Source organism: Salvelinus namaycush, chromosome 7 (assembly GCF_016432855.1).
Source record: "Salvelinus namaycush isolate Seneca chromosome 7, SaNama_1.0, whole genome shotgun sequence".
NCBI classification, from domain to species: Eukaryota; Metazoa; Chordata; class Actinopteri; order Salmoniformes; family Salmonidae; genus Salvelinus; species Salvelinus namaycush.
In genome coordinates, this window is record NC_052313.1 from 56205917 (window position 1) to 56220213 (window position 14297).

General features: G+C 42.3%; 1 protein-coding gene and 1 long non-coding RNA gene across 3 annotated transcripts in view; both read right to left on the minus strand.

Annotated features, from left to right (window-relative positions):
- LOC120050855 (interleukin-1 receptor accessory protein-like 1) overlaps positions 1-14297 on the minus strand; it is an 838450-nt gene that overhangs the window by 272026 nt on the left and 552127 nt on the right. The window lies entirely within an intron of this gene.
- Positions 12449-14014, minus strand: LOC120051496. Of its 2 annotated transcripts, XR_005477269.1 has the most exons (4): positions 13884-14014; positions 13615-13722; positions 13100-13191; positions 12449-12994 (listed from the first exon to the last, which is right to left on the minus strand). It is a non-coding gene; the product is annotated as an uncharacterized LOC120051496 (long non-coding RNA). The 2 variants fall into 2 exon arrangements; XR_005477268.1 differs by lacking the exon at positions 13884-14014 and having other exon boundaries at positions 13615-13860.

Below are 14297 nucleotides of genomic sequence, written 5' to 3' on the forward strand. Positions count from 1 at the left end.
TGTCATCAAGGACAGACACTCTGAAGAGTTTTGTGAATACTGCATTATTGTTCCAGAAGCTATGGCTAAATAATTATACATGATTTACTGGACATGTGTAGGCTATGCCTTATCTCAAATATATATATTTTTAAAGACAACTTTGTTAAGGCAGGGTAACAATTCCTGTGAAGGCATTCATTATAAAAGTGTATTGCAACAGACAGCCTCTTGCCAGACAAATTCCTTCACAAGCATCACTGGAAGAAATACTGTTATTAAACCACAGCCTGTGACCATTTACTTGAGCTGTTTGTGTGGTGGTGTGGTGTGTTACTTTCCACTGTGTAAGATCTTTCTGACAACTGCTGCTCTACTTTATCTTCAACTGAGTGGGTCATGAGTCATACCTTTTGTTCCTGTGATCTTCACTGCAATTTCATTGAACATTTCCACAGAAGTCACAGCTTTAGAACAAAAAGGAAGTTAAGCAGCTGAATACTGTAATCAAGACATTTTACTAGAAGATAGTTACACTAATGGATTGACCGTTCATGTATATAATAACACACTAGACCTAGCTGGAGTTGTTAGCTTGCACTTGTGGAACTATGCATTATACTGCAATGGTAATTATTGATTCAAGTTCAGGATGTAATCCTCTTGGTGGTGCTGTGATCTGTGTCACTGATTTCTGTCAAAACAACAATACAATTCATCTTTTAAAAAGACCATACCTACAGTCAAAGTTACATCATGATATGTTGTATGGTTTTCACTATTTGATACTGTTAAGTTTAATCAATTTGTGAGGGAGAATGCTGCAACTGTTCACGTGGTGTACAACAAGTCTCTTACCTCTGGTCTGCATGTTGAGGTGGTCTTAGTTTTATGAGACAGTTTCTGTTCTGACATGCCAAGGTCACGATATGTACTGAAATATAAACCAACATCATAGGAAAAGTCTATATCAATATTACACAAGCAACATCTACATTCTCAGCATACAACATTAAAATGTTAAACTATTTAAAACGTTTACATTTTGATATCTAGTATTTCCATTCACTCACCCAGGATCTTAACGATCAGAATAACATTCAGAATACTGTAAATGGACAGAAGACAGTTCTCCCACGATGACCTGCTGGCTGGTTTAGATAGTCAGCATAAACCTCTTGTGGAAAACAAAACAGATTTACTGCACAGCCAATGTTAAATGTCCTGAGTTATTCTAAACCATCTTTACATTTACAAGACATCATACATTTGTAACAGAATAAGGAAGACAGTAATAAACAGAGGAAGTTAAAATTGGTCTGCATCCCACATTGGTGGGAAATTGGTCTGAATCCCACATTCAACATATGTTGTTAGAGGATAAATACTCAATGTGATATATATAAATAAAGATGTATATTTTGATGAATTATATAGGTAATGAGTCTGGTGCCATTACTGATAGTAGACCCTGGTCTTCTGTGCACAGTAGAACACTCCACAATCATCTACTGTTACATTCTAGAGGTCAGACCAATCATAGTCATGCCCACTTTGCCTATATACTTACTCATTGCAGGGACACATTATTTCCTTTGACAGTTATTAAATCCAATAACTGAATTTCAATTCAAGTCCCGAATTGAATAGCAATTTATTTTATTGACCCCCCCTCCCCCCGTTCATATAGGCATGTCTTTATGGTCAGTTAGCTTTCAGCTTACATTACTAGTGGAACACCTAACTTAAGTAGTGAAGTTAAATAAGATAAAACTAAAAACACAAACATAATGATGTGGAAGGTCATTGTTAACTTGCTAAAAGTTTCCACATGAAGTGCAAGTCTGTGGAAAGTGCGAAGAGGAAGTGGTGAGTGCCAATTCGTCTCTCGCCTAATGTCAAGTTTTGACCTCCTTCTTGTGCAATTCCCCACTTGAAAAGGACAGTCCCTCCACATGAAGATTTTAACTGGATTTCACTCAATAAACAGCCATGGAATCAGTTGTTTGTCTTTTATTTACCATTCTTTGGTTGGCAGTAAACAGGTGAAAAACCTCAAAAAAGAGATGACAAATACAAGTTATTATTTGAGTTGACAGCCTAATTAAATACACAAAATTATCCACATTCACCTCAGATAAACACATTTCTGCCATTATAAAATACAAGGTTTCCACTTTTAAGCAAATGTTTCCCAAAATAGAAACCCACCATTTTTAATCAAATGAGCAGAATCAGTATATTTTTATCTAAATTTGCATTTTAGCCAAATACATTCAAAATATTTTTAGTAGTAAAAAATTACATTTATTTTCTAATCAGTAGTTAAGCAGACAAATCTTACATTTTTTAGCCAAAGATTTTTAGACTATACATTTGTTACTGAATTAAGAACTTGGTTTACTAAGATTTCTACAAAGTTTAAATTACTTTTAACCATTTCAAACAAGTTCTTTGTCAACAATGAATTTGGCTCTTCTTACTTTTCCTTTATACCCCACAAACAACATTTGAAGTTATAAATACCACTGCAAAAGTCCTATCAAAGTTAAGAGTTAAGAGTCTGTGTTTTCCAGAGTATCATTAGCAGTGCACTGCTTAAATCAGTCTAGCCAAGCATGGCCAACATGGCACTTACCGGCTGTCTTTCACAGTTTTGTGGAGGGCTTGGACTTGCACAGTCACCTTGATCACAAAGATGAAGTTTCCTTGGTCTTGTGGTGTTATAAATACTCCTTTCACTGCGGTCTAAAGACAACAGCAGAGCCAGGTGCTGGCACGCCCAGATTGCCTGGAAGATTTGTTCCACCTGGTTCACCACTGATTGAAGGAGGAGGAGTTTCACCACTGAGGAGCTCCCAGGCAGTTTGTCAGCACACCTCCCACTCAATCTTCCCACGGGAACCGATGGAAAGATCGTAAATCAGCACCTACATACTGCCGGTCAGCTCCGAGTTTGATCCTCAACTGGTAGCAAGACAACCAGGCGTCGAACATCTCTGTGCACGACTGTGGTTTGCGTAGCTTCTTTCAGGACTTTGGCCGATGGCCGGTTTAGTGCGGGTTTTGTGACAGGAAGGCAGGAGCTTTGGACCACTTTGACGTTCACGTCTCGAACAATGCCCTTAGCATCTGGATTAACGCTCACCACCCGTCCCAGCTTGAATTGGCCCCTCACTGCATTTTGGTCACACAACCAGACAATATCTCCGACAGCAACGTTGCGATATGAAGTGTGCCATTTACTTCTCAGAAATAAGTTTGGGCCGGCAAGCTGGCTCCAAGACCTCCAGAATTTTTTGACCTGGTTCTGCATCTCTCTGAGTCTCTTGTAAGGGTAGTTCGCAAAGTCAAATGTTCTGATCTCACCGCTTGGAGAGGCCCGGCCCAGGAGAAGTGTGTTGGGTGACACATACTGCACGCTTTCTTCATGGCTCTGCACCCTGGCATCTATCGGGCATTCGTTGGCAAGGTTTGCAGCAAGTTGTAGTGTTGTCTGAAGCTCGCTGTAGCTAAGGCCAGTGTTGTTGCCCAGGCTCTGCAGTGCCTTCTTGAGAATGCGAACAGCGGCTTCAGCAGCCCCATTTCGGTGAGGTGAGTCAGCAGGGTGAATTGTCCACTCCCATTTGGTACCTTTTTGAGCCGACATCTCTTCTATTGAAGTTCTATTCTGAGCATCCAGGAACTGGTACAGCTCTCTTAGGACAGGTTTGGCGCCGATGAAGTTTGTCCCTGGGTCGGACCAGATCTTTCTTGGGTGGCCTCTAATTGCAGTAAAGCGTTGGTAAGCCATCAAGAAGCTCTCTGTCGACATTGTGTTGACCAGGTCTGCATGAATTGCCCTGCTGGCCATACAGCTGAAGACGACACCCCACACTTTCATTGAGACCCGTTTCTTGATGTCATCTTTGACAAGGTACGGTCCGAAGAGGTCGACTGTAGTGCACTCGAACGGAGCTGCAGGTGTGGCTTTTTCAGCAGGTAAGTCAGCCATTACCTGTTCGCACCTTCTTGCTCTTGACTTTTTGCAGAAAAGGCAGTTATCCACTACTTTTTGGGAAAATTTTCTTCCTTGGATGACCCAGGCTTTCCTCCTCATTTTCAGCAGGGTTGCAGCCACACCTTCATGACCCTCATCGTGCGCCTCCCGTGCCAATAAAGTAGAGACCCATGCATTGAAAGGCAGAAGGGGAACTGCAGCGCCATCCTCCCTGAAGCCATGCATTCTCCCACCGCAGACTAGTAACCCAGATTCTGGCTCTCTGTACACAACCAAGCGGTCCGTAGTGGTAGTTGGGAACGTCACCCCCTCTTCAGCAGCAAGATAGATGTCTCTTATTGCCTCTTGACGTTCTGTGGCGGTGATAACTCCTTTTGTGGGAATCGCCTCCCACTTTGGGGTCTCGATGGACTTTGTTGCAGATCTAAACTTTTTGGCGGCTCTCCAGATAAAAGCAACAGTCTTGATTAGACACTTTAGGCTACTAAAGCGCCTCTCATCCACCAAGTTTAGGACAGCTGCACCAGCAGGAAATCGTCCCACAAGACTTGGAAGACTTCTTTTCGCTTGGGCTCTGGTGAGTGCTGCCACAAATGACTTCTTTTGCATATTGTTAATGCTCTCTCGAGCTGTCACAGACACATCTTTTGACGACATAATTGGCCACTCGCTCTCTGGAAGATATAGAAACTCTGGCCCTTGCTGCCACTCTGAATGGGCATCAAGTTCCTTTGGCCCAGCTCCTCGAGTGATAATGTCAGCTATGTTGAGTGGTCCAGGGATCCACCACCAGTCCTGTAGCCGTGTGCTCTCTTGGATCTCTCCAATTCTATTAGCGAAGAAAGTCTGAAATCCATAGCTTTCTCGCTGGATAGCTCCAAGAACAGTCTGACTGTCTAACAAATGGTACCACCTTTTTATCTGGATCTGGGTATGCTGTTCAAAGTACTTTTTCAGGCGGCTTGCAAAGACTGCACCGCAAAGTTCTGCTTTGACTGCATCCCCCTTCTGGTCTAGTGGTGTCAGCTTTGCTTTTGACTCCACTAGTCGAATTGTTAATTTTTTGTTGCAGTTCCACCGCAGGTAAAGGACAGCACCATAGGAGCTTTCACTGCCATCTGAAAAAGTGACAGCGACTGGTTCAGTTGTTGCCTTTGGTGGAGTAAGAGCTCTTGGGAACATTACTTTGCTTAGCTGGACGTACTCCTCAAAAATTCCAATTGCATCTTTGCGGAGCTCATCCGACAGGGGAAGGTCCCATGTGTCCTTGACCATGCTGCACTTTGATTTTGCCTCTTGGAATGCCCTTCGGACCAAGATAGCCCCTCTTTGCTTTGATGGCGTTGTCAGGCCAACTGGGTCGTACAAACCAGCAACTTGACTCAGCAGTTCACGTCTTGTCAGCGGGTCTGGTGTCTGTGCTCGTACTTCTTCTAGCAGTAAGTCTTGCCCAAGTCTCATCTTTTTCTTCCGCCTGGAGAAGTTGACCCTCACCATGACATGCAACATGTCTTCATCCACAATGTAGCCGAGACCGAGCGCCTTGTTGTCTTCCTCCTTAAGCTGATTTGGCAGGACAACAATATTTGGTGATGCCTTTTCTCTTTCTCCTTTATTTTGGCCTGAGAAGACCCAAGGCTTCAGTGCAAACCCTCCTGCTTTTAGAATCAGCTCCACATTCTTTGTGATGACTTCTAGTTTTTCACGGCAGTTGTGGGATGTCAAGATGTCATCGACGTAGCTGTGCTCATGTAATACTTGGCATTCATCTGTGAGGTGGCTGAATTGAGGCAGGTTAGCCGTCTCCCTCATGGCCAGTTGTGCTATGCACCCTGCTGGCTTGTCCCCGATATTCACTCTGGTTATGGCGTATTGTTCCAACTCATCGCCCTCTGAATCCCGCCACAATAACCGGTGTAAATGGACTTCCCTCTCCTCGAGCCACACAGAATTGTACATTTTTCTGACGTCTCCTAGAGCGGCATAGGAGCCTTGGCGGAACTTGAGGAGGACAGCTCGAATCGGATTGAGAACGTCAGGGCCTTTCATCAGAAGGTCATTGAGACTTTGGCCTTTGTACTTCTGACTGCTGTTCCAGACAAGTCTTACCGGAGTTGTAACAGAGTGGGGGTTGGGTGCGATAAGATGACTAATATACCAGACAGGTCCATTCCAGTTGGTTAGATCCTCTTTGGTCAGCTTTCTTGCAGCCCGGCGGTCAACCATTTCGTGGACTTGAGCACCATAGGCTTTTTTCCACTGCGGTTATTTGGCGAGCTGTCTCTCTGTTCTGAGAAAGGTTGCCTCCACTGCTTTTATGTTGTTTGGCAATGTAGATGGGTCATTGAGCCATGGATACCTTGCATGCCAGTGTGGACTATCACTGTGGTCATCAGCACCAACATAAGTCAGGCCACCCTTAACAACTTCCAGCTCCCTTTCTTCAGTCAGAGTCATTTCTTTGCCACCAAGTTGACAACTGCCGCAGCAACATCCTCCACATTTTGGGGTGCAGGGGGCGCCAATGCTATCCCATCTCCACCACTCAATAAAATCCCGAGTGGAAATAGCAGAATAAGAAGACTTGATGGTAGGTTTGGCGCAGATATGTTCTTCATACATCAATGCTGCTGTTCTCATGGATCTGGCGAAGTGCGCTCTGGACTGATGTGCTGTAACTGTAGCCTCTTCAAACAGACCAGGGTGTGTCCCTGCAATTGTCTTTCCCAATGGCCCATCCCATAGTACAAGGTCCCCAATGGTGCGTTTTTTCTGTGGGACCAGTCGCCCTTCCTTATGGCTTATCAAAAGCTGTATCTGTCTTGGTCTAACAAGTTCATTTTGGGGGACATCTGGAAAGAATTTTTGGAGTCTTTTGGCTGTCACATGTTTGTGAATCTCTGCAATGCTGTCCAAACCATAGCAGAGGAGTTGGTGGGATCTGACATTGCCTTGCTCTGTGCGGATCCGGATCTTTAGGAGGTACCGTTTTGTGGTGACTTGAACTTTCATTCCTCCCACACCATGGACAACAAGGGTTATGGCTTCACTTCTAAGGTTCAAACGATCAGCTGCATCATGAGTTATATAGTTTGTATCCGATGCCAGGTCGATCAAAGTCCCAACTTTTTGTCCTGCATTGGCCGTGACCTCTAAGAGCATCATGATGACTGGCCACTCCACTATTCCATTCTCTGCTAGAAGACTGGGTTGGTTGGACACAAGAGAGGTTCTGGCTATAGTGTTGCAAAAGGCAATGCAACACTTCTCTGCAAGTTCAGGTGAGAGACTTTTAATGAACTCTTCTTGGGCTTGGGTATAACGCTCTCTTGTGTCACCTCCCACTTTGCTGTTATTGGACCTCTGGACGACATTCCCTTTGGATGTACCAGCTCTCGGGCAGAGGTAATAGTGGTGTTCTGCAGCACGCTGTTCTATGCAGTCTGGCCTCCTGCACAGAAACTCTGATTTACAATAGTCACCTTCCTTGTGAATCTCCAGGCATCTTTTGCAGGCTCCCAGCTTCCTGACAGCATCTCTTTTATCTGACAGCTTAAGCGTGCGAAACTTTTGGCAGAAATATAGCCTTTTCTTATGCTTGCAGTCTCCGCAGACCACACATCCTTGAGCCTGGTCGCTTAGTTGGGTGGAGGTTCTGGTTCGAGCTTGCCGAGGTTCAGATTTCGGTTTTGGTTCCTCCTCTCTCAGTTGGTCCAGCTTCTCATAGATGGCTTCTTGACCTTGAAGAAACTTGTAGAGGTAGTCAAATCGCTTGTCTTCTTCAGCTTCATCACCTTTGCCAGCTACATGAAGAAGCCATTCCTTCTTCAGGCCATCAGGAAGTTTACTCTCTATTGTCTTTGTTACAAGAGGGTTCTTTATAGCACCGGTCTTGCCAAGCTCGTTCAGATCGACCAGGGCTTTTTCTACAGATTGGATGAGCTCAACAATCCTCCTGGGCTGGTTACCTTTAACTGCTTGGAGTCTTTGGAGCTCTTCTACTATCTCAAGGGCTATAGTTGTCTTATTTCCAAAGCGGTTCTCCAAGACCCGGAAAACCTCCTCAGCAGTTGTGTAAGTTGTCAGGTGAAGGTCTCGTATGGTCTTCTCATCCACACTGTCGAGAAGTTGGAACTTTTTAACCTCTCTGGATCCAGTAGGTTCTCCCTGCATCTGGAGCGCTTCCCAGTCTTTTTTCCACCGGTGAAACTCTCGGCGGATGCCAGAAAACTTTGGGAGGGCAGCAGGCTTTAATTTAATTGCTGGTGTGGCCACAGAACTGTTTGAAGTAGTACTCAATCTGCTGGTTTCTCCTCTAACGTGTGCCCCTGTAAAGTCTGCTTGTCTTATTGTGAGATTTGGCAGGATAGTTTCAAGGTCTTTGATACGACTCTGGAAATGTTGTTGCTCTGGTGGGGGGGCCCAGCACTTCCAATGTTTATGCACCTCCTTCGCAGCCTTCACAAGTTTCTCTAGTTGTCCGATCATGAAGAGATATGCATCTGGGTTTTTACTTGGGTCCACAGCTCCCACGTTTTCTGCTTGCGACTCTGCTGTTGTAATTGCTTGTGTCAGTTCATATTCCCCGAAATTGGCCCACAATGTCTTTTGTATGAGGTCCTTTAGCTCTTGCAGTTTTTTCTCACACTCATTGGCTGTTTTGACCAAGTCAGACTTCTGCTGCTCGCTCAACTCCTCTGCATCAGAGTTTTCTTCAATACATTGCCCCTCTACATCATCGTTGGCTTCCAGGACTTTGCCAGCTTCTGCAGTGAGCTTCCTAAAATTGTCTCTGAGCTCCTCTTCTGACATCATTGTATGCATTCGTAGCACATTATTGGCCAGACGGGAAAACTGACGCTTCGCTGATGTCCTTGCGGTCTTTAGCTGCTCCACCAGTAATGAATCAGCCATTTCAATCACAGCAGCAGGCGGGAACAGTCTTTACTTGTCTCTCTGGACACGTGTGGTCACTTTTCTGTTCCTTTTCCAGTCTTGAGCCACGGTTTTTCACTGTCAAGTTTTGACCTCCTTCTTGTGCAATTCCCCACTTGAAAAGGACAGTCCCTCCACATGAAGATTTTAACTGGATTTCACTCAATAAACAGCCATGGAATCAGTTGTTTGTCTTTTATTTACCATTCTTTGGTTGGCAGTAAACAGGTGAAAAACCTCAAAAAAGAGATGACAAATACAAGTTATTATTTGAGTTGACAGCCTAATTAAATACACAAAATTATCCACATTCACCTCAGATAAACACATTTCTGCCATTATAAAATACAAGGTTTCCACTTTTAAGCAAATGTTTCCCAAAATAGAAACCCACCATTTTTAATCAAATGAGCAGAATCAGTATATTTTTATCTAAATTTGCATTTTAGCCAAATACATTCAAAATATTTTTAGTAGTAAAAAATTACATTTATTTTCTAATCAGTAGTTAAGCAGACAAATCTTACATTTTTTAGCCAAAGATTTTTAGACTATACATTTGTTACTGAATTAAGAACTTGGTTTACTAAGATTTCTACAAAGTTTAAATTACTTTTAACCATTTCAAACAAGTTCTTTGTCAACAATGAATTTGGCTCTTCTTACTTTTCCTTTATACCCCACAAACAACATTTGAAGTTATAAATACCACTGCAAAAGTCCTATCAAAGTTAAGAGTTAAGAGTCTGTGTTTTCCAGAGTATCATTAGCAGTGCACTGCTTAAATCAGTCTAGCCAAGCATGGCCAATATGGCACTTACCGGCTGTCTTTCACAGTTTTGTGGAGGGCTTGGACTTGCACAGTCACCTTGATCACAAAGATGAAGTTTCCTTGGTCTTGTGGTGTTATAAATACTCCTTTCACTGCGGTCTAAAGACAACAGCAGAGCCAGGTGCTGGCACGCCCAGATTGCCTGGAAGATTTGTTCCACCTGGTTCACCACTGATTGAAGGAGGAGGAGTTTCACCACTGAGGAGCTCCCAGGCAGTTTGTCAGCACACCTAATGACCACATTCTCATTATGCAGAAGGTCAAATGTAAAAAATATACAGAGTAGGAAATTCTATTGAAAAATAACCTCTACCTGGTATTAAAGCTACAATCCTTTGTCGCTACATCCATTCTGGGACTTTTATTATAAATTAATGGCATACCCATTGATTCTTAAGGAATACAACTTATATATATTCTGTATACTTCTGGCCCTTCCTTGGACACTGTGCTATCTAACCTCCAAACGAGCTTCAATGCCATACAACACTCCTTCCGTGGCCTCCAGGGGGAAGGATGACCTGAAATATTCTGCTTTTACAAAATGTGATGCTGTTTTCAAATGAAACACAATACCTTGCCCTTGTTAAAGCTTTTAGAATTGATTTTAAACGCTAGTAAAACCAAATGCATGCTTTCAACCGTTCGCTGCCTGCACCCGCCCGCCCGACTAGCATCACCACCCTGGACAGTTCCGACCTAGAATATGTGGACATCTATAAATACCTAGGTGTCTGGCTAGACTGTAAACTCTCCTTCCAGACTCATATTAAACATCTCCAATCCAAAATCAAATCAAGAATCGGCTTTCTATTTCACAACAAAGCCTCCTTCACTCACGCCGCCAAACTTACCCTAGTAAAACTGACTATCCTACCGATCCTCGACTTTGGCGATGTCATCTACAAAATAGCTTCCAATACTCTACTCAGCAAACTAGATGCAGTTTATCATAGTGCCATCCGTTTTGTTACTAAAACACCTTATACCACCCACCACTGCGACCTGTATGCTCTAGTCGGCTGGCCCTCGCTATATATTCGTCGCCAGACCCACTGGCTCCAGGTCATCTATAAGTCCATGCTAGGTAAAGCTCCACCTTATCTCAGTTCACTGGTCACGATAACAACACCCACCCGTAGCACGCGCTCCAGCAGGTATATCTCACTGATCATCCCAAAAGCCAACACCTAATTTGGCCGCCTTTCCTTCCAGTTCTCTGATGCCTGTGACTGGAACGAATTGGAAGTTGGAGACTTTTATTTCCCTCACCAACTTTAAACATCTGCTATCTGAGCAGCTAACCGATCGCTGCAGCTGTACATAGTACTCTGTAAACAGCCCACCCAATTTACCTACCTCATCCCCTTACTGTTTTTATTTATTTACTTTTCTGCTCTTTTGCACACCAGTATCTCTACTTGCACATGATCATCTGATGATTTATCACTCCAGTGTTAATCTGCTAAATTGTAATTATTCGCTCCTATGGCCTATTTATTGCCTACCTCCTCATGCCTTTTGCACACAATGTATATAGACTATTTTTTTTCCTACTGTGTTATTGACTTGTTTATTGTTTACTCCATGTGTAACTCTGTGTTGTTGTCTGTTCACACTGCTATGCTTTATCTTGGCCAGGTCGCAGTTGTAAATGAGAACTTGTTCTCAACTAGCCTACCTGGTTAAATAAAGGTGAAATAAAATAAAAATATATGACTCATGATTTGGTCAACTGTCCTACCCCATCAGATCCCAAAATATAAACAAACACTGTGTAGCCTCAAAGCATGGTTAAAACTATAATGTTGATATCATGGATGACCTGACCATAGTTCTGTCTACGAATGTGAGTGGTTACATATCTCCAGGCCCATCCCTCTGCTTTCTACCAAAATTGAGGCGGGGTGTCCACTTTGTTATTGTTTCAAATAAGGATTCTAGCTATTAAGACACCTTGTAACCTTGATGACCATTTAGTGATAGGAGACTGGTACCACTGCCATTAAAACATGCTGTTTATAAATGCTTTGTTTTGTGGACACTTACTTTGAAGGCAAAGTAGGTAGAGTACCTCAGATAAGAGGTGGTTTATTCCAAAACAGAGATTTTATTTCCATGAAGAGTGAACACTGAGATGTTTGAAAAAAGTGCAATACACTGACATTACCTTTCTTACAGTGGTCTGAACTTTTCACGCCCTGGCCTTAGTTATCTTAGTTTTCTTTATTATTTTAGTTAGGTCAGGGTGTGACATGGGGGATGTTTGTGTGTTTTTGTCTAGTCTAGGGTGTTTGTATTGTCTAGGGGGTTTTGTAGAGTTCATGGGGTTGTGTTCAGTGTAGGTGTTTATGTAAGTCTATGGTTGCCTGGATTGGTTCTCAATTAGAGACAGCTGTCTATCGTTGTCTCTGAGAGCCATATTTAGGCAGCCATAGGCATTAGGTAGGTTGTGGGTAATTGTCTATGTCTTGACGTTAGTTGCTTGTGTCTGCACTTTCGTTTGATAGCTTCTTGTTGGTTTGTCTAGTTTGTATTAGTGTTCGTTTCTTCTTCTATTAAAAAGATGTATTTATATCACGCTGCGCCTTGGTCCTCTTTCACCTAACGACGATCGTGACAGAACTTAAACAACTAAAATAGACAAACCACTACCTTCTACTCACAAAGGTGTTATGGGGCACATGCAGTAGGCTTTTTAATGAACTTAAAATTCAAAACTCTAGTTTAATGTTTGAAAAAGTCATTGTTAAAAATGGTCAATTGTACAGTAATTGGGACATGCATGTTGCTAAGTAAGCGACTAAGCTCTCAAACAGGATATGTGTGGTTGATGCAGCATCAATACACTACAAAAGGCTTGGGGGGGTTTTCTACAGAAATCCACAAACCTCTTCCTAACTGCTTCACACAAAAAGTTACAATTTACTTTCAAGACAGGCACAAATTCACTTATTTCCAGGAATGAACAATGAAAAACATGAATCAAGACACAAAAGTAATAATTTCCTTCAAAGATATTGCTAACTGGTATATAGACGAGTGACGAAGAGCAGCATTAGGTACATTATATAAATATAGGAATAATCAGAGTAGATTCACATTATCCACCAAAGTCAAGATGTGGCACATTATTAAGCAGTAGTTGTGAGTTCAGGATTTGGAAATTGGACTCTGGAGTAAATAGTTGAGGCTATGCGGTCGGGCCTTAGTCCTCTTGGTGGGGGTACCAGCTGTATCACTTCATACTGAAAAACAATGTGGATATGAGTGAAAACATCCATCATAAAGATAAATATGATATAATTTTAATATACTGTATATATATCCATATTCCCACTACAGATACTGACCACTAGACTGTCTGCCCTTTCAGGTGGTTCAGGGGTTGGAGGAGAGTCATGGTTCTTCTGGCAAGCAGCTCTCTTCCACAGCACTGAAATGGCTAAGATGACCCATATAGATGGAATTAGGATATACTATTGTGATCACACAACACTGAGTAACATCTTACGTATTGCAGTGGGTTTGGGGTCTGCACGCAGACAAAAGAACAGCAACAGATTAACCTAACATTGCATGTAAAGGCAGAATAGAATATAATAGAATAAAAGGTTTGCCTGGTATCCAGTCTAAAGAAAAGTTTTAGAAAGACAAAAAATATTAGAACAATATGCCATTTAGCAGATGCCTTTATCCACAGTGACTTATAGTCATGCTTGCATACATTTTACATATGGGTGGCACGGGGAATCAAACCCACAACCCTGGCAGCGCAAGTGCCATGTTCTACCAACTGAGCCACACCATACCACCACGATGTTACTAGGTTACTAACAAACCCTATTTTAAGAGTGTAGAAACACACCTGACAGCAATAAAATGAGCACTGCATTCAAGACCCCGGATCCAATGAGAAGACCCTTTAGCCATGTTGTGTTGACAACTCTGGGTTGCTCTGTTGCTTCAGGATCAACTGAAATTGGCAAATGTACTTAATTAGAATTTCTGCATTTTATTTCAACAAAATGTGATAGCCTAAATAAGCACAATATGTTTACAATCATTAAACTACTTTCCAGACTATTAAAGTCACTATTAAATCAGTTGAAAAATTACATACACATAATCTCTTACGGAGCTTCACACTTGTGTTTGTTGTTTCATTGATTGATTTAAGACCTGCAGGGTTATGGAAAACATTTATAGCCTACATCCACTTTGAGTTATGGTACTCAAAGTGGACGTAACATTTCTGTAGTGGTCTTGCACCTAGCTGCCTTAAACATGAACAAAAACATATTTCAAAAGTATATTTTCGACAAAATAGAAAATGTTGGTGATTGAATGAAATGTGCCCTTACCAGTGGTCATGAGTCTGGTGCCATTACTGAATAGGAGATTATCATTTTCTTTCTTTGCACAGTAGAACACTCCACAATCATCTACTGTTACATTCTGTATTAACAATCGATTTCCTGTTTCTAATGAATATTTCTGTCTAAAAGTAGTATTGTAATAAAAAGCAGCAGGACTACTACTAGTGAAAGA